Source organism: Somniosus microcephalus, chromosome 2 (genome assembly GCF_052327205.1).
Source record: "Somniosus microcephalus isolate GS21.2 chromosome 2, FLI_Smic_1.0, whole genome shotgun sequence".
NCBI lineage: Eukaryota > Metazoa > Chordata > Chondrichthyes > Squaliformes > Somniosidae > Somniosus > Somniosus microcephalus.
Window position 1 is genome coordinate 68,297,723 of NC_140988.1, and position 21,536 is coordinate 68,319,258.

Consider the following 21,536-nt stretch of genomic DNA (forward strand, 5'->3'; position numbering starts at 1 on the left):
GAACCTTGTCGGGACATGGCTATTTGTTTTGTGTGTCCCTACAGAAAGGAAATCGGCATGGGAAAGTTTCTGCTCCTGCTCGTCCTGGTAGGGGTGAGCATCGGTGACCGAGGAGACGTGGAGGACTCCCACATCTATCGGTGCTCGGGAGAGAGAGCACCAATCGTTACCGCTGGGGGTGGCGAACGGGGTGTGGAGGAGCTCGCTATTTATTTCCATGAGGGAAGGTGGCCAGGTTGGCTGGGGTCTAACTCGACCCAGTGCTCCAGCCAGTCCGGGTTCACATACGGGGAGGCCTCCATCCCGTGCCCCAGGGTACAGGTCATTGCTACAAGGGTCAATTTCACTGAGGGGAAACGTGTGTGTTTGACATGCAAGGGACAGATTCCCCTGGATAGGTGGTGGTGGCTCAAAAAGCTGAGCAGGGACATAGGGGACCAGACAGTCGACTGGGAATGATTGGGGAACGACACTCACCGTACGATCACAGGGACCCGAGGGGGAGTGAGTGTGTGTTGGGATAAGTGGTGGAAGTTGGATCAGGGGCCTAGAAATTGAGTGGGCTTAGCGCCCATTTTGCGGCGCTAGAGGGCATTGCGCTGGACTTACAGCCGGTTTTGAAATTGACTAGGGCCCAACATCGGCGTTACACCGGTAGCGCTGCGCCGGCACCGATGACGTCATCGGTGTGCGCAGCGTCCCGGTTGCCGTGGTGACGGACCCCAGCGCCGAAATTCAGTTGCGGCCGCCTCGCCCGTGGCAGCCGCAACTAAGACTCTGGCAACAGAGTCTTACACGACTTTGCGCCGGCGCATAAAGGTGGAGCGGCGGCCGGCCGCTTTCCTGCCGGCCGCCTGCCCGCACCTCCCTCCCCGGACTCCCCCACCCCACCCCCGCGGAACAGATGCTTCTCGGCTGCGAGCCCGGCACTTCCCCGAGGTGCCGGGCTCATTTTTGTGGCGATTCAACCGGCCAGCGGGCGGGTGCAGGCAGCTCCTCCTTAACTGAAGGAGGAGGCCTGCACTTCCCGAGCCTGCCGCACCGCATCGGGCGCCGCAGCGCCGGAATAGCGCCAGTTTTCAGGCACAAACAGCCTTCAGTAGCGCCGGCAGCCGTTTGGGCGCGGTGCTACTGAATTTTTGGCGCGCACAGCGCGACTTAGCACCGGCGCTAAATTTCCGGCGTTAAGCCCCGGCACAGCGCAAACTCAATTTCTAGGCCAGGGAGTTTACATTTGTATGTGGGGGTCAGAGAAAATCTGCCCCACAGGCGTATCCATCATCTTCCACAGACAATGGCAAGATGCTGGGGAGGGGATGGAGTGGGATTCTAGCCTGCATGCATGCGCGATCCCACACTCCCCGATCCCAGTCAATGCCACCGAACTCATAATACGCCCCCGAAAGCCCCTGCCCATGACCACGACATCACGGACTATAGTACAGAAGTCATAGAGTCACAGAGTTCTTATGTTCATTAATAAATAAACATTCTTATTATGAACACAGCTAGCTTTTGCTAGTTACTTTATTGAGCACATGTGGACTAGGTACAGTATCTGCAGAGGCTTCCATCTTGACTGCTGCCTTGTGGGTAGCCTAGTGCCTCATGGGTAATGTAGTCTTAATATATATACAGCTGGGTAGTGTAGTCTTATAAACAGCTCTACGGCTCCACCTAGTGTCCACTATAGAATGACATGTTATTGATCATTACATCCCCCTTTCTTTGAGGTTTAACAAAATCAATATCAATCAACTTTCAAGAAAACAATAAAGATAATATCAGTAACACTTTTGTTAGTGCTCTATAAACATAAACATTTTCAAAACAGTTAACACATTTTCAAAGCTTTACATTGTACTCAAAGATTAAGTCTATCAGGCTCTTTTACTTAACGTGTGGATCTTCTCAACAAGGGTAAGTCTGATGTGTCTTCATGAGATTGTTCTGGCGGTGAATGACAAGATGCAGTTGCGGCATTGTCATCAATCTGCTCTTGTATAGATCAAGGTCTCCTTGCGATCTTTGCTTGGAGAGGGTTTCAGTGTTTCCTTCACTCTTCATGCCATAACTCTCAATGTAGTCAATGCACTCTCGAAAAACTGCTGGCAGCTGGATCTTGTAAGTGAATGGTAGAACTCCAAATCCTTTGAACACATCCTGGAAATTATTCACTACAGAATCCACCAAGTCATCTGGTCTGCTTATGGCACAGTTTATACGGTAGACTCTTTTGACCAGTTCTAAGTCCTCACAAGCTTTGTCACCCAGTAGTGAATCACAGAATCACAGAAACCCCACAGTGCAGATAGAGGCCATTTCGGCCCATCGAGCCTGCACCGACACATATCCCACCCGATCCCCGTAACCCCTACACCAACACATATCCCACTCTATCCCCGTAACCCCACGTATTTAATCCCCCTAACACTAAGGGTCAATTTATCATAGCCAATCAACCTAACCCGCACATCTTTGGACTGTGGGAGGAAACCGGAGCACCCGGAGGAAACCCACGCAAACACGGGGAGAATGTGCAAACTCCACACAGACAGTCACCCGAGGCCAGATTCAAACCCGGGTCCCTGGCCTTTCAGCCACAACAGAAAGCATGAGATGATGCACTTTGTCTTTGACTGTCACTTTAAGTCTGCATACACCTAAGCTATCTATTTTCTGTCCATTATAGTCCTTCAGTAGTACTGACTTTTTCTGTATTTTGGGCTTTTCTTTCATATTGTTAATGTCACTCATACTGATTAAGTTTGCTTTTGCCCCAGTGTCTAGTTTCAAGGTAACTAATGCTCCATTTACCTGCAGTGGGATCATCCATTTGTCCTCTTTTACTGCATTAACTTTATGTTCAGCATTGTCCATTTCTGAGGGCTGCACATTTTCTGTATCCTTTTTGATATTGTCACATGACACCATTCCTACAAAAAATGTCTCACTTAAATCAGTGTCCTCAATTACATTAACTTGTTGCCCTTTCTTAGTTTGTACTTTTGAAAAGCATTGTTTGGCAAAGTGATTCTTTCCATTACACTTTGTGCACATTTTTCCAAACGCTGGGCATTGTCTTAACTGGTGTTTGTAACCATAGCGTTTACAATTAAAAATGTCATCCTCCGATTGCTTTTCATTTCTGTTCTGCCCATGTTTCTTCCCCTTATAGGACACAGCACTGACAGCAGCATTATCACTCATTACAATCGCATCATTATTGATTTCACTGAAAGTCTTCGCGTGCTTTCGAGCTAGCTCGCTGGCTTGGCATATTTTCACCGCATTTTCCAAATTTAGTTCGGTTTCTCTCAACAGACGTTCCCTGACTTTTTTATCATGAATACCAAACACAATCTGGTCACGAATCATGGATGCTTTGAGCTCAGAGAAATTACATGTCTGTGCTTTCAGTTTCAGATCAGTTATAAAGCTATCAAAAGTCTCATTTTGCTGCTGTGTCCGAGAACAGAAGATGTATCTTTCATAGGTCTCATTCTTTTTGGGAGAGCGATGTGCATCAAATTTTTTTAGCACATCTTCTAATTTTTCTCTGTTCTCCTCTGGATTAAATACAAATGTATTAAATACCTCTATCGCCTGTGGGCCTGCAACCGTAAGCAGCAACGCTATCTTCCTTGCGTCTGGCTTCGTACCGAATCCGATGGCTGCAATGTAGAGTTTGAATTGTTGTTTAAGAGTCTGCCAATTGTAGTCGATGTTTCCTGTGAGTTTCAAACGCTCTGGTGGCTTCAAATTTTCCATGTCACTTTTCACAATTTTCAGCAGATCTTCACCACCCTGGTACCATCTTATGTTCATTAATAAATAGACATTCTTATTATGAACACAGCTAGCTTTTGCTAGTTACTTTATTGAGCACATGTGGACTAGGTAGCCTAGTGCCTCATGGGTAATGTAGTCTTAATATATATACAGCTGGGTAGTGTAGTCTTATATACAGCTCTACACAGCTCTACGGCTCCACCTAGTGTCCACTATAGAATGACATGTTATTGATCATTACAAGAGTCATAGAGTTATACAGCACAGAAAGAGGCCCTTCGGCCCATCGCGTCAGCGCCGGCCATCAGGCCCTGTCTAATCTAATCCCATTTTCCAGCATTTGGTCCATAGCCTTGTATGCTATGGCATTTCAAGTGCTCATCCAAATGCAGTGAGTTCCAGATTCCAACCACCCTCTGGGTGAAAAAGTTCTTCCTCAAATCCCCTCTAAACTTCCTGCCCCTTACCTTGAATCTATGCCCCCTTGTTATTGATCCCTCTACTAAGGAAAAAAGTTCCTTTCTATCTACCCTATCTATGCCCCTCATAATTTTGTACACCTCAATCAGGTCCCCCCTCAGCCTTCTCTGCTCCAAGGAAAACAACCCCAGCCTGTCCAGTCTTTCTTTATAGCTGAAGCGCTCCAGCCCAGGTAACATCCTGGTGAATCTCCTCTGCACCCTCTCCAAAGCAATCACATCCTTCCTATAGTGTGGCGACCAGAACTGCACACAGTATTCCAGCTGTGGCCTAACCAGCGTTTTGTACAGCTCCATCATAACCTCCCTGCTCTTATATTCTATGCCTCGTCTAATGAAGGCAAGTATCCTATATGCCTTTTTAACCACCTTACCCACCTGTTCTGCTGCCTTCAGGGATCTATGTACATGCACACCAAGGTCCCTCTGATCGTTTGTCTTTCCTAGTGTCTTACCATTCATTGTGTATTCTCTTGCCTTGTTAGTCCCTCCAAAATGCATCACCTCACACTTTTCAGGGTTAAATTCCATTTGCCACTGTTCCGCCCATCTGACCAACCCATCTATATCGTCCTGCAGACTGAAGCTACCCTCCTCGCTATTTACCACCCCACCAATTTTCGTGTCATCTGCGAACTTACTGATCATACCTTTTACATTCACATCCAAATCATTAATGTAGACCACAAACAGCAAAGGACCCAGCACCGATCCCTGTGGTACCCCACTGGACACAGGCTTCCAGTCACAAAAACAACCTTCGACCATCACCCTCTGCCTTCTGCCACTAAGCCAGTTTTGGATCCAATGTGCCAAGGCACCCTGGATCCCATGGGCTCTTACCTTCTTGACCAGTCTCCTATGCGGGACTTTATCGAAAGCCTTACTGAAATCCATGTATACCACATCCACTGCATTACCCTCATCCACACACCTAGTCACCCCCTCGAAAAATTCAATCACTTTAGTCAGACATGATCTTCCCTTGACAAAGCCATGCTGACAATCCCTGATTAATCCTTGTCTCTCCAAGTGGAGACTAATTCTGTCCCTCAGAATTTTTTCCAATAATTTCCCTACCACTGATGTTAGGCCAACTGGCCTGTAATTCCCTGGTTTATCCCTACTACCCTTCTTGAATAGTGGTACTACATTAGCTGTTCTCCAGTCCTCTGTGGCCAGAGAGGTTCTGAAAATTTGTGTCAGAGCCCCTGCAATCTCCTCCTTTGCCTCACACAGCAGCCTGGGATACATCTCGTTTGGGCCTGGTGATTTATCCACTTTTAAGCCTGCTAAAACCGCCAGTACCTCCTCCCTCTCGATACTAATATGTTCAAGTATATCACAGTCCCCCTGCCTGATTTCTATGTCTACATCGTCCTTCTCCATAGTGAACACAGATGCAAAAAATTCATTTAATACCCCACCTACATCTTCTGGCTCCACACACAGATTGCCACTTTGGTCCCTAATCTTTCCCTAGTTATCCTCTTGCCCTTAATATACTTATAAAACACCTTAGGATTTTCCTTTATTTTGCTCGCCAGTGTTATTTCATGGCCCCTCCTCGCTCTCCTAATTTCTTTTTTAATTATCCCCCTGCACTTTTTATACTCCTCTAGGGCTTCCTCTGTCTTTAGTCCTTTGTATCTGCCAAAAGCCCTCCTTTTTTTCCTAATCCATTCTCGTATATCCCTTGACATCCAAGGTTCCCTGGGCTTGTTGGTCCCACCCTTGACCTTTACGGGAACATGTTGTACTCTCTCAATTTCCTTTCTGAAAGACTCCCATTGCTGCGATCTGGATTTTCCTACAAGTAGCTGATCCCAGTCCACTTTGGCCAGATCCTGCCTTATCATATTAAAATCAGCCTTCCCCCAATTTAGAACCTTTATTTCCGGTCCTACCACCATCAAGGGACCAGGAAATGGGTTAGTCGTAGTGTCGACTGACAAGCTACTGTACCTAGGTGTTAAGTCTGTGTGTTATAATGAGAATTATTACACAGACCACAAGAGTAAATTTTAACAGGTCTTTACTAGTCGAAGGTCAGGGCGGAACTGCCCAATAAATCATTACACAGCACTTATATACCGGTGTGGTCACCACCAGTATTACAGTATACAGCAGCCAAGATAAAGTAGTGCAACCCTTAAAATAGTTCTCTTAAAGGTGGAACGGTTACATACACTACAATCCTCCCTTTTTAGCTTAACAGTATATATATTCCCCATTAAACATAACATATATACACAACTTCATGTAAAAACAGTTCACAGATTTAGTCTCTGCGAAGGCGCCTCCTGCGCTTCCTGACTCGGTCCGGATAACGCCTCGGTGGTGTAGTAGTTCTCGGTGGTGTAGTAGGTTCTCGTTGCTGGGGTGACTCATCTAATAGTCCTTCACTGGACTTAACAGCTTGAACTTTCGTAACTTCAGAACCAGCATTGCTGACTTCTAAAGGCTCGAGTACCTTGGGAAGTTTTCTACTTCCAGACTGATTTGGCTCAGTTCGGAGGGACCACGTGCGTGACCTGGTAGGGGTGATAATGGTTCAGATGAGTCATCATCTTCTGCTTCTTCTCTATTGTCTTCTATTTCCTCCATCACTTCAGCTTTTGCCTCTGCCACCAATTCCATGAGTGGCTTATTACTGCTGACACTGCTCACAAAAGGGTGCCCTTTCTTCTTAGCTTTCAACTGATCGATGAATTTGACATATTCCCTTTCTTGCTCAGCTTTGATTCGTTTGGCCTCATCGCGCAGACGGTTTGTGTGTTCCTGTTCCATTTTCTCAATCAGCTGCTTCTGCTGTCTTTCCAGATTCTCCCACTCTGTGCCAAAGAACTTTTTCTTTGCATTCATCTCTTGCTCAAAACGGCGAATCATTTGTTCTAATTGCTGTTGTAGTTTGAAATTGAGTTGAGTTCGAGCCCGGTGTTCCTCAGAAATGTGCATGTCGGTAGACTGGACAGACGCAGAATTCTCTGTCAAACTATGTTGTTGTTGTTCAGTGGAATTCTGTTCTGATACTTGGTTCTCTCCTGAAGCATTTATGCACTCCTTCATTTTTCCATCATTAGTCTGCAAGTCCATTTTAGACTTGTCTTTTGCACATGGGCTGGTCTTACCATCATCAGTACCAGAGTCTGAGCTGATTGTCTTCACCGAGTTCTCACTCTCTGCTTTGTCACTGTCACTGCTGCATATGCCCTCATCCAATATTCTGGACAATCGTGCAGGTTTGACATCTTTGTTTTTCCCGGAATCTACTGTTATTGCTTTTAGGGAGTGCCAGTCCATATTTATTTTCCTGATCCACTCCCGTCCCAGAAGTGGTGGACCTCCCTCAGGTAGTACATATATGTCCATTCCTTGGTGTTCTTTGCCCTTGTGTACCACCTTGACTTTTATCTTTCCGATGGGGTATACTCTTTGCCCCGTGTATGTCTTTAATACTATCTCCGTATCCCGTAGGGGAATATGTGTGAATAACCTTTTGTAATCTTGCTTATTCATGACCGTCAACGCCGATCCGGTGTCCAATTCCATCTTCACTTGGACTCCTGCTATCTGCAGTGTGGCCCAGATAGTTTGTCGGTCAGCTTCCTTACTCACATTGTGAATTCTCAGACTACCCAGTTCCTTGCTGTTGGAGTCTGAATCCGAATTCTGTTCATCCGAACTCTTCTCAGCCACCTTATGTACCTTTCTGCACTTTTCCTGCGGTGACTTTTTGTTGCTGGTCTTCTTTCCTGACCGGCATACTTTAGCTATGTGACCAAGCTTGCCACATTTTCTACATTCCTGGTCTTTAAACCAGCATTGGTTCTGATCGTGTGTTGTCTTTCCACAACGATAACATTTCGTTGTACCCAAAGCCATTTGATCTACGCTGAGTACCACTGCCTTCAGCTGCATTTCCGCAGTGCCTCTCGCTACGGCTTCGTGCGATGCTGCAATAGTGACAGCCTTATCAAGTGTAAGATCATTCTCTTCAAGCAACCGCTTTTGTGTTCCTTCTTTCGACAATCCACACACGAATTTGTCTCTCAGTGCCTCTGTCAGTCTTTCCCCAAACTGACAGTATTTCGCTAGCTTACGCAGTTCAATTAAATACTCCGCGTTGCTTTCCTCTTTCAGTTGCGTTCTCGCATAAAATTTAAATCGTTCCGCTAACATCAGCGGTGTGGGGTTCAAATGATTCTTCAGGACAGCAACAATATTAGCGAAAGTCTGATCCGCCGGTTTAGCTGGTGATAGAAGATGCTTCAATAGCCCGTATGTCTTCGCACCCATTGAGTTTAGTAAGGTTAGTGCTTTATCTTCATTTGATATTTTATTTGCCTTACAATATATCTCTATGCGTTCTACATACGTGGCCCAATCTTCAACATCGGGATCGAAATCGTTGATGTTACCACGCTTAGGCATCCTCGCAATCTTCTTGAGAGACAAAAAGAATTTTTTTTTTTTTTTTTTTTTTCAAAATGGCGGTTTCCCGTGCTCGTCTTCTTCCCCCGCCGACGAAAATGGCGGCTTCCCGCGCTCGTCTTCTTCCCCCGCCTACGAAAATGGCGGCTTCCCGCATTTGCCTTTCTCCCCCGCTGGCTCTAATGGCGATTGCCGTATTGCTGCGTTCGCCCTCCCCAGCGGTTTTCAAATCGTGCCTCCCAGCCCCTCTTGCAGTCCGGTCCTTTCCCCCCACCGGCTGCGGCTGAGTTCTCCGCGTTTTTTTTTATTTTCTCCCGCGCTTACGCTGTCCCGGTCGCTGCGCCTCGCGGCCTCGGTAGCTGCCCGGCCTTTTTCACCGGTCACGGTCGAGCTCTCTCTCGACGCTGTTGCGTCTCCCAGCCCACTATTTTCTCCCGCGCCTTACGCTGTCCCGGTCGCTGCGCCTCGCGGCCTCAGTAGCTGCCCGGCCTTTTTCACCGGTCGCGGTCAAGCTCTCTCTCGACGCTGTTGCATTCACCGCGGCTTCCGTGCCTTACGCTGCCCCAGTCTCAGCGCCTCTGGCCCCGACTTCTGTCCGGCTCTTTTCCCCGGCCGTGGTCGAGTTCTCCGCCCTTATATCCTCCGTTTTTCCCTCCCCTACTTCACAGCAAACGTGGCCGACTGGCTGCTCGGCGCTGATCGGCTTACCCACCACCGTGATAGAAGGGATGATCACTGCCTGTTGCTGATGGAAGGCTTCGTGTCAGAATTCTTCCTTTGCTCTGCAGACCCGAGTCTTTTCTCAGCAGAATGATGAGGGTGGATGCCTTCTCTCAACGCCCGTTAAACTGCCTTGGATGTATCTCTGCCGCAGGGTAAGATCGTCCTCGTCGCCACTGTTAAGTCTGTGTGTTATAATGAGAATTATTACACAGACCACAAGAGTAAATTTTAACAGGTCTTTACTAGTCGAAGGTCAGGGCGGAACTGCCCAATAAATCATTACACAGCACTTATATACCGGTGTGGTCACCACCGGTATTACAGTATGCAGCAGCCAAGATAAAGTAGTGCAACCCTTAAAATAGTTCTCTTAAAGGTGGAACGGTTACATACACTACACTAGGGGTACACTATGCAGTGGCCTCAGTGATCCTGAACGTCACTGAGGTACACTTACCTGAATGGTGCCCTAAGGAGACAGAACAGTTGTTACAAGCCCTGCTGAAAGAAATTGATGTAAGAAAAAGGAGACTTACCATCAAGTAACTTTAAAGTAAGCTTTAAGTAACTTATAAACACACTATATACACAAGAGAGGTCTTTACCATGCCTCTGGTAGAAGCCTCTTACAATACTGAACAGACCAGTATTTATACCAGTCCAACAGGAAGTGACATATGACAGGAAGTGAGGTATGTACACAGTTCATAGTTCATAGTTCACAGGAAGTGATGACATAACTTCCCGGAAGTTATCATTTTTATCACATTCTTCCCTCCTGCAGGATTAGGAGGCTGTGGTCTACCTTTTGGTCCGCAGCCGCCGAACAAGGAAGAGTCGCACCCGTTTGGATTCCCGTCATAGAGGGTCGCTGGTCCGCTTACATGCGGTTGGCCATTGGTCAGAGTCTGTGTGGCCTGGATTGCCCTGTGAAGGGTCGGGGAGATCATGGCTTCGAGTACGAGCCCCAATAGGTTCAAAGTCGGACTGCCTCTGTTCAGAGGGAGGTGCAGAGCTGGTCTGTGGCGGATCAGTACTTTCATGCGCGGTACTGGGAGGGTCGCAACCTTGAGCACGGGGTTCTACCGGCACCAAGCTAGTTGGTGTCCGATCAGGATCCTGGAGAGGGGTACCCGATAGGTCCCAAGAGTTTCCTGGTGAAATGCCATCACCCGATGTCCCACTAGGTCCTGGTGGGCAGGGAGCCAGATCCCGTAATGATACGGTAGATTCTCGGCCGTCGGAATATCGTATGTTTGCATAGGTGGGGTTGGCATCGGTTAGTTCGACCTCGTCTACAAGAGGGTCATTTTTAGACGTCCGAACGTATCTTCGGAGTAATACAGGTCCAGGAGTAGTTAGCCATGATGGGAGTGATGTCCCATGAGATGAGCGACGCTGGAATCCAAAGAACCGCTCATGAGGTGTAGTATTTGTGGCTGTAGAAAGCAGGGACCGTATAGAGTGCAATGCATCCGGAAGCACTGTTTCCCATTGCTGGTCTGGTAGGCCCCGAGATCTTAAAGCGAGACGTACGGAATTCCAGATGATACCGTTATACCTCTCTACCTGCCCATTTCCGATGGGATGGTATGGTGTTGTTTTGCTTGTAGCAATTCCCCGTTCTGAGAGGTAGTCCTTGAGCTCCCTTGACATAAAGGATGGACCCCGATCTGAGTGAATATAAGCCGGCATGCCACAGAGAGAAAATACCTGCTCAAGGCAGCAGATTACTGTGGACGCCAGCATATTGGAGCAGGGGAAGGCAAACGGAAAACGTGAATATTCGTCGATCATGGTGAGCAAATATGTGTTCCGAGTTGAAGAGGGCACTGGGCCCTTAAAATCGATGCTAAGTCGTTGCATCGGTTGGGTTGCATGTATGAGTATACCATCTGAGGGGCGGAAGAACTGAGGTTTTATTTCCGCACAAAGCCGGCATTCTGAGCATATTTTCTTTACATCTCCAGTGGAAAAAGGGAGATTCCGTGATCGTACGAAATGTAGCATGCGCGTAACACCAGGATGACACAAACCATTGTGGACATCCATGAGAGTGGAGGATGACATAGTGGAGCAGAATGCCCGTGTGAGGGTGTCCGGGGCCACATTCTCCTTGCCAGGCCGATAGAGAATGGTATAACCAAAAGAGGCCAGTTCCATCCTCCAAAGTTGTATTTTATTATTCTTAATTTTGGTTCGTTTTCGATTATCGAGCATGAAGGCGACTGATCGTTGATCCGTGATCAATGTAAAGTGCTGGCGAGCTAGAAAATGGTTCCACTTCCGTACTGCCTCTATGATGGCTGTGGCTTCTTTCTCAACCAGAGGATAATGTAGCTCGGCACCTTGTAAGGTCCTGGACATAAATGCTACAGGACGACCTTCCTGATTCAGAGTAGCCGAGATCGCCACCTCCGAGGCATCACATTCAACCACGAAAGGGAGATTCTCATCAATGGAGTGAAGAGCCGCTTTCTCCAACTGTTTTTTTGAGAAGGTTAAAGGCTGCAACAGCCGCTGTTCCCAGTGGAAATGATCTAGCATGCAGCAAGGGTTGGATTTTGTCCGAAAAATGAGGAATCCATTTAGCGTAGTATGCAAACAGACCGAGAGCCCGACGTAAAGAAGCCGGATTCTTAGGTGACGGGAGCTCTTGGAGCGGGCGAAGTCTTTCTGGGTCTGGCTTAATGATACCATTGCCTACGCAGTAGCCAAGGATGTTGATGGTCGGTTGCGACTCAACAGATTTGGATTCATTCAGGGTCAAATTACGGCGATGAAGGGCATCCCGAAATTTTTGGAGGTTGGAGTCGTGTTCCTGTTGATCGTGACCTGCAATGGTAATGTTATCAAGATAGGGAAAAGTGTCCCTTAGGTTTTCCTGCTTAACCAGGCCATCCATTGCCCGTTGAAAGACAGCCACTCCATTAGTAACCCCGAATGGGAGGCGACGAAATTGGTACAGCCGTCCATTAGCCTCAAAGGCTGTGTACTGCTTATCTGAGACCTTCAAGGGTAACTGATGATAGGCACTTTTTAAATCGTAAGTTGAGAACACTTTGTATTTGGCCAGTTTATTAACCATATCATCAATGCGTGGCAATGGGTAGGCGTCCAAGTCGGTATATTGATTGATGGTTTGCGAATAATCGATGCATAGTCGCTGTTTGTGAGGTTTTAGAGGGTTCTTGACAATGACGACTTGAGCCCGCCAGGGCGACGAACATGGTTCAATGATATCCTCTGCTAGAAGTCGAGAGATTTCAGCCGCAATAAAAGATTGGTCTTCCTGATTAAAGCGCCACGATTTCGTTATTATCGGTTGGCATTGAGGCGGAATACTGGCAAATAATGAGGGTTCATCAAGTGAAGCTGCTGATAATGCACAAAATTGTAATTTAGACGGTATATTAGAAATAGTAAGTCCGGGTTTGGATCCACCAAACTCAATGGTGAGTTTCTTATGCTGTTTTTGGAAGTCCAGCCCTAAGAGGAGATCACTACATAAGTCCTTGAGCACCGAAAGTCGGGTGGAGGGATACATACGACCATGAAGTGTCATATCAACAACACAAAAGCCGGAGATTCTGGTATTAAGTGATGACTGGGCCATCGCAATTGCCTGGTCCGATGGGAAGACATGTAGTTTCAATTTCGCAACAATTTGTTCCTTAATGAAACTATCAGTACTTCCTGAGTCAATTAAGGCATCTAAGGTATGCCCTTTAATTGAAATTTTTGTGGCTGCATGAGACAGGTTCTGTGGGCAAGCAGCTGTAATTGGTGTCGTTGCACAGAGAGTGGCTAAAACTCTCGGTGTGCTTCTTTGGGAGAGAGCTCGAGAGGAAGCTTGATAGGTCCTAGCTGGAGCATCTTGATAGGCCCTAATTGGGGCAGTTCGGTAGGCCTTAGCTGGATTGGCCCTCGTAGAGGCCCTTGATAGGCAAACTTTAGCAAAGTGTCCTTTTTTCCCGCAATAACTGCAGATTGCATTGCGAGCAGGGCAGGTTTTCCTCGGGTGAAAAGCATCTCCACAAAAGAAGCATTCCTTCCTAGATTGCCAAGAGGCTGCTAAAGTGGGGTCGTCCTCCTCTTCTTCATCAGAATTATCAGAATTAGATTCCCCCATGATAGGGTTCACCTGGTTGCAGCTACAGCAGCAGATCGAGATCTGGGCAGCTGATAGAGGTCTGCATTTCTCTTTGCCAAATCCAGTGAACAAGCTAGGTCAAAAGCTTTTTGTAGCTCAAGTGTTTTACTTTCTAGTAGACGCTGGTGTATAAATGGAGAGGCAATCCCGCAGATGAAAGCATCACGAATCATTTCTTGGCAGTACAGCTCAACTGAGGCTGCCTGAAAGTTACAATCTACGCTGAGCCTGCGAAGTTCTTGCAGGAATTCGTCAATTGATTCCCCTGGCCCTTGTCGGGCTGTGGCCAGTAGATGTCTAGCATAGACCTCATTTGGGGTCTTCGCATACAGTTTCTTAAGTGCCCGAATCACCTCTTCATAATTATCCCAGTCATCAACATATTCAAACACTTTTGGGGTCACATAATTGACAAGTATCTTCAATTTAGCAGGAGCATCCGCTTTACATTCATCCAGAAAATTCTCAAAAGTACGATACCAATGCTTCCATACCCTGCCAGCTGCTGGTGTATTCGGGTCCAAGTCCAGACGAATAGGTCTAAGGATTTTCTCCATGATGGGTGGTTCCCTGGATCCTTAACTTCCAAGTTTGTCTGAAGGTCTAGTATTTGTCAGTGTAAATACTAAGTTACTTAAATTGATGTAAGAAAAAGGAGACTTACCATCAAGTAACTTTAAAGTAAGCTTTAAGTAACTTATAAACACACTATATACACAAGAGAGGTCTTTACCATGCCTCTGGTAGAAGCCTCTTACAATACTGAACAGACCAGTATTTATACCAGTCCAACAGGAAGTGACATATGACAGGAAGTGAGGTATGTACACAGTTCATAGTTCATAGTTCATAGTTCACAGGAAGTGATGACATAACTTCCCGGAAGTTATCATTTTTATCACAGAAATGTTCAGGAAATTTTATGAATTCGACTTTGCCAATGTAGACAAAGCAAAACTGTACAGTTTACACCCTGAGCACACCATGGGAGACAAAGGAGGGGAACCTGGAATGATATTTTCACTGTCTACAGTACAGGATCCTCGGTAATAAATAGCCTGGATGATATAGAGCTACAAACGCAGATAAATGGTCTAAAGACCCAATTAAGAAAAATCCTAATGGCTCAGAGCTACACGAGGACCAAGCTATGACAGTCCATTTAAAAGAGATAATTGCTGAGCTGGAGAGACACGCTAAAACAGTAAATGCATTTATACGGGAGGACAGGAATGCTTCGGATCAGGCTGCACAGAATGAGGTGTGTGTGCTATACGGGGCATGGTTGCTGGGCGAGGGCCGCAGCAACCTGGAGGATTTAAAACAAGGTTTAGTCCCCTCCTGGATTAGCAACAAGCACCTCGCAGCCCTCCACCTGTTTAGTAATTCGCTGAGCCCATGTTAGCGCCGCCTAGCCTCTGAAGCCTACCCTGTCCCAGTGGATTGTGGACGTTCCAACCATACTATCATGGGGATAGTAGTGAGGATGCCGGTCATGGGTGGGACAGCCCGACCTGCACCGGTATACAGGGTGGAGAACATTGGAGTCATTCAAGGGGGTGCACACGTCCATTTTGCAGAGGTCCCACATTATGTCATAAAGTGGGAGCAAGCTATGACAGGTACAGACCTCTCCGGGTGCCGGAGCTGGGACGCATACATAATACTGTATCCCCAGCACTTGAATGCCTATTCGAGACCACAGTGCGGGTTTAAAGCTGCTGGCACACAGCCTGTGAACTGTACCATGGAGGTAAAGGCACAAGACAATGTTTCCCCACAGGTAGCATTCATAGGGGATGGGACATATTGTGTCACCACAAGTGCACCCCACTATCAGCATGGACAGCACATCTGGTGTCCGGTGAGTGACAGCAGTTTCTGCTTTAAACCCGAGGCAGAAGTTCAAGTGGCCCAGGAATGGATTGTCCCCATTCCTGAACCCTCCACTGTTCACCTCACTGTTAGGGAAAACATCACCAACCTGCAGAATTACGTCGCACATTTTGGCTATGAAAGTCCCCCTCTACCCGAACATCTTACCACCCTATTAAAAGCAGCGGTCATACCACAAAAGCATTTCTACACATTAGAACAGAAGACAGTCGAGACAGGGGCTAAGATCTTGGATATCGTAGTTCCACCCTGGTGGGATATTTTTGAAAATATAGAGGTCCCTTCTTGGATCAGACTGGCTTCACACATTTTAGTAGTCTGCCAGCTCGGTATAGTTTTCTACTTACTGTGCACAAAGTGAGGGAGAGACAGGATGCTCCGATCTCAACATGAGAGAGCATGGGACAAACATAAAAATAAAGTCTATGACCAAGTATAAAACTGTAACCGTTATTAAAATAAAGTTTTGTGACTATGTGTGATTATTTTTCTTTCAATGTGTGTACTATATTTTTCCAAGTGGTGAAGGGGTGTTGGAAACCCTCCGTGCTTGGATGTGAATGTAACCGGATTTTCGTACCTTGTATATATTTTGAACACTACACCAAAAAGGGGAATGTGTTTTTTGGGTTTTAGATAGATAAAAAGGGGAAGTTTGGCTCTTGGAGATCAGAAATTTTGCTCACCCAGTATGATACTCTAGCGGATAGAGTATCACAGTAGGGAATGTAAGATTTCCAAAATTCAACAGATTCCCAAAAACCAAGAAGATTACCCTAAAGAAGGGATTTTTGGACTGTTAATAAACCATGTCAGAATGGTATAAGAATATCGATCCAAAGGGGAGATTTTAAAGTTCAAGGACCCCAGGATTTTGGTTTTTCTTTTAAAAGCATGTTTGAGCCTGTGGAAGAAAAAGGGGGCTGCAACAAAGGAATTGGGATTGGCCTCTGTAAATGGACAGTTTTGGGTATTGGCATTAAGCCAAGCTGTCTGGGGGCTATCTGGACTGTCTCAGCCATTTTACTTAATGACAATAGACCTACGGAAGAGCAGTTCCCGCCCAAAATTACAGAACCATCCAAAGCACATAATGCAGAACATGCCACCAACTGACAAAAGAACCTTGGGCCCCACAGGAAAAGACAAATGTTACTGCAATTAAGCAAGAGGTTAAACAATTGCTTAAAACCACTTAAGAATCGATGGGTCCACCCCAAAACCACTTCGCGCAATCTTAGACCAATTAAGATCGATAGGACCATCCCGAAACCTATTAAACAATTTTTAACTCATCAATGTTAACAAGCCCGCCAAAACTAACAAAGAGACAGAACTGATTTGGCGCGCAGATTAGCAGGCCTCAAACGGTATAATTGAGGGCCTGCTTTTACAATGGAAGGCCAAGCAGTTTGAAGACAAAATTCAAACAGCAGTAGAGTTCAGTATGAAGAAGCTACAAGTTCAACAAAGGTGCAGTGCAGTTTCAAAGGCGAGTTCAAGGAGTGGAGACAAGTTGAAGAAAAGAGTTCGCTTCATCGTTCATGTGAAATCAAGTCACTAAGTTCAAATCCAAGAAGAAGCTCCCTCTCGAAGAAATAACGCACCATCGGAGACCTCGCGGCAGACAAGGGCCCCACGAAACAACCAAATATTACCAGCAACTGGGTAATATTGGGCTGCCGCGACCAACAAAACCCAACTCAGAAGAAAACCGAAGATCCGCAAGTTTTTCCACTCTGAGATTACCCCTGGGTAAGATTTTACTGAAAAGGCTCTAAACCCTACTTCTAACCAAAAGAAATTGGGTACTCATCTGATAGATCCAATATGCACCCTACCGCATCAGCGGACTCGCGAAGACTGACCAGTGACATAGGTGAAGTCCTCTACCGTGTCCGGGGTACGGCAGGCCCCAACTGACATATCTAGAGAACCCCAAAATCGCGAACCTCTACAACTGTCAAAAGAATTCGTTTTGGTGAGCATTATCCCTGGTCCTCTGGAGCCCAACTTAGCTAGTGAAGTGGGATTAGGAGGGGTGAAGTATTCTGTCTATTGTTATTTTCCCTCGTATATTCTGAAGTGTTCCCGCAATTTTAGAGTGTTAAGATTATTGTATTGTGTATTTTCTTTCTCAATAAAGATCTTATTCCTTTCACCAAAATTCAGTTGTCTGCTGCACTTTTCATCACAACCCCCAAATAAGTCCCAGGTCTAGAACCAAGGGAGTGGGAACGATTCGAACCACTCACAAGTCAGAGGTAAAACTGACCCACACACCACCCCTTACATTTGGGTGGAATCAGAATCAAAGAATCATAGAATGATACAACACAGAAGGAAGCCTGTGCCAGCTCTTTGGTAGAGCTATCCAATTAGTCCCACTTCTCCGCGATTTCTCCATAGCCCTGTCATTTTTTCCCTTCAGGTATTTCTCTTTCTCTTTTGAATGTTGCCTGGCCTGCTGAGTTTTTCCAGCATTTTCTGTAGTTATTTCGGATTTCCAGCATCTGCAGTATTTTGCTATTTTACTAGAATGGTATCAGGAATGAAGGATGTCGGTTATATGGAGAGACTGGAGAAGCTGGGGATGTTCTCCTTTGAGTAGAGAAGGTTAAGAGGAGATTTGACAGAGGTGTTCAAAATCATGAAGGGTTTAGAAAGAGTAATTAAAGAGAAACTGTTTCCATTGGCTGAAGGGTTGGTAACCAAAGGACACAGATTTAAGATTTAATGCGACACATGCGGTTACCAACCAAACTCCAGCCATGATGTTCTTCAATCGAAGACTAAGATGCCGCTTGGATTTGGTTAAGCCAAACATCAGAAGAGATGTGGAGAACAGGCAGTTTCAGAATATGAATGAAAGGCTAACCAGGAGTTTTAAGATAGGTCAACCAGTTTTGGCCCGGGACTACCGCACAGAGAAATGGCAGCCAGGAACGATCTGCACACGGCAAGGACCTCTAATGTATACCGTGGACGTTGGAGAGAGCATTGTAAGACGCCATGCTGACCAGATTCTAGAGTCACTGGAAAACATCAAATCTACACCACGATCCTATACACCTGGTGATGAAACCGAAGTACCAATTGCATCTACCTCAGAATCGGTGATATTGGAAGCAGACGAACCAAACAACGACATTGATCCCGAATCAACTTTGCCAGAAGAACCTGATACCCCAAAGAGGCGTTATCCGGACAGAATCAGGAAGCCTCCTCAAAGACTTAATTTATAATTGATTAACTTCAGCTAATGTATATAGCAACTGTAATTGTAAATATGTTATTTAATTATTAATCGAATGTTATGTACTGTTTAGCTAAAAGGGGAGGAATTGTAGTGTATGTACCTTGAAGAAGGAACTATATTCTGCAGCCCCTGTATACTGCAGTACCAGTAGTGATCACCCCTGTATATAAGCCTGTGCCGTAACTTTGTATAGTAGTTCCAGTTTTGTCTCCATTCAGTAAACACCTGTTATAACCAACTTCTGCAGTCCGTGTCTCAATTACACACGGACGTTACACTTTCCAGTTTTGAAAAAGGGTTAGACCCGAAACGTCGACTCTATTTTCTCTCCACGGATGTTGCCTGGCTTGCTGAGTTTTTCCAGCATTTTCTGTTGTTATTTCGGATTTCCAGCATCTGCAGTATTTTGCTATCGTACTTGAGCACATAATCTAGACTGACACTCCAGTGCAGTACTGAGGGAGTGCTGCACTGTTAGAGGTGCTAGCATCCGGAAAAGACGTTAAACCGATGTCCTGTCTGTTCTCTCAGGTGGATGAAAAAGATCTCATGGCAAATTTCGAAGAAGAGTAGGGGACATATCCTCGGTGTCCTGGGCAATATTTACCACTCAATCAACGTCACTAAAACAGAATATCTGGTCATTATCACATTGCTGTTTGTGCGAGCTTGTTGTGTGCAAATTGGCTGCCCCGTTTACTACATTACAACAGTGACTACACTTCAAAAGTACTTCATTGGCTGTAAAACACTTTGGGACTTCCTTGAGGTTGTGAAAGGTGCTATAGAAATGGAAGTCTTTCTTTCTAATGTGTGGTGGCTAGAATTGAACACAATTCTCTAGCTGAGGCCTAACCAGTGTTTTATAAAGGTTTAGCATAACTTCCTTGCTTTTGTACTCTATTCCTCTATTAATAAAGCCAAAGATCCCATATGCTCTTTTAACAGCCTTCTGAATTGTCCTGCCTCCTTCAAAGATGTGTGAAAGTGAATTCCCAGGTCTCTCTGTTCGTGTACCCCCTTTAAAATTGTACCATTTAGTTCATATTGTTTCTCCTTATTCTTCCTACCAAAATGTATCAATTCATACTTCTCTGCATTAAATTTCATTTGTCACGGGTCTGTCCATTTCACCAGTTAATGTCCTTCTGAAGTCAGTTACTATCCATCTCATTGTTTACTACATTTCCGAGTTATGTATCATCTGCAAACACGAAAATTATGCCCTGTATACCCAAGTCCAGGTCACTAATATATATCAAAAAGAGCAGTGGTCCTAAAACTGACCCCTGGGGAACACCACTGTACACTTCCCTCCAGTCTGAAAATCAACCGTTCACCACTACTCTCTGCTTTCTGTCCCTTAGCCAATTTTGTATCCATGCTGCCACTGTCCATTTCATTCCTTGGGTATTTATTTTGTTAACAAGTCTATTATGTGATACTTTGTCAAACACCTTTTGAAAGTCCATATACACAACATAAACCACACTACCCTCAGCAACCCTCTCCATTACTTCATCAAAGAACTTGATCAGGTTTGTCAAACATGATTTGCCTTTAACAAATCCAACTGACTTCTGTTTATTAGCCCATACTTTTCTAATGCCAATTAGTTTTGTCCCGGATTATTGTCTCTAAAAGTTTCTCCACCACCAACGTTAGATTGACTGGCCTGTAGTTGCCGGGTTTCTCCCGATCTCCTTTTCTAAACAGGGGTGTAATATTTTCAATCCTCCAGTTCTCTGGCACCACCCCCATATCCAAGGAAGATTGAGGTGGAATTGATGTGTGGGATACTTTGCTTTTGAACCACAAGGTGGCAAAATGCGAGCTTTACTGCCAAATTCTAAATTTTAAAATGAATACACAGAGCACAATTTAAAAGGAGAAAGATTTAAGGGTAGATTTTCCAGCTCTGCTCCCACTCTAGTACTAGAGAGGATCAGAAGTCTTGCTTTCATGTGACATTTATATAATGGCTGACACTCTGATTGTTTTTTTTTTCGTTTCTGGGATGTGGGCATTGCTGGCAAGGCCATCATTTATTGCCCATCCCTAATTGCCCTTGAGAAGGCCTTCTTCAACCGCTGCAGTTTGTGTGGTGAAGTTACTCCCACAGTGCTGTTAGGTAGGGAGTGCCAAGATTTTGATCCCGTGACGATGAAGGAATGACGATATATTTCCACGTCAGCATGGTGTGTGACTTGGAGGAGAACTTGGAGGTGGTGGTGTTCCCATGCACCTGCTGCCCTTGTCCTTCTAGGTGGTACAGGCCGCGGGTTTGGGAGGTGCTGTCGAAGAAGCCTTGGCAAGTTGGTGCAGTGCATCTTGTAGATGGTACACACTGCAGCCATGGTACGCCGGTGGTGGATGGAGTGAATGTTTAAGGTGGTGAATGGGGTGCCAATCAAACGGGCTGCTTGAGTGTTGTTGGAGCTGCAGTCATCCAGGCAAGTGGAGAGTATTCGATTACACTCCTGACTTGTGCCGTGTAGATGGTGGTAAGGCTTTGGGGAGTCAGGATGTGAGACACTCACCGCAGAATACCCAGCCTCTGACCTGCTCTTGTAGCCACAGTATTTATGTGGCTGGTCCAGTTAAGCTTCTGGTCAATGGTGACCCCCAAGATGTTGATGGTGGGGGATTTGGCGATAGTAATGCTGTTGAATGTCAAGGGACGGTGGTTAGACTCTTGCTTGTTGGAGATAGTCATTCCCTGGCATGAATGTGACTTTTCACTTATCAGCCCAAGCCTGAATGTTGTCCAGGTCTTGCTGCATGTGGGCATGGACTGCTT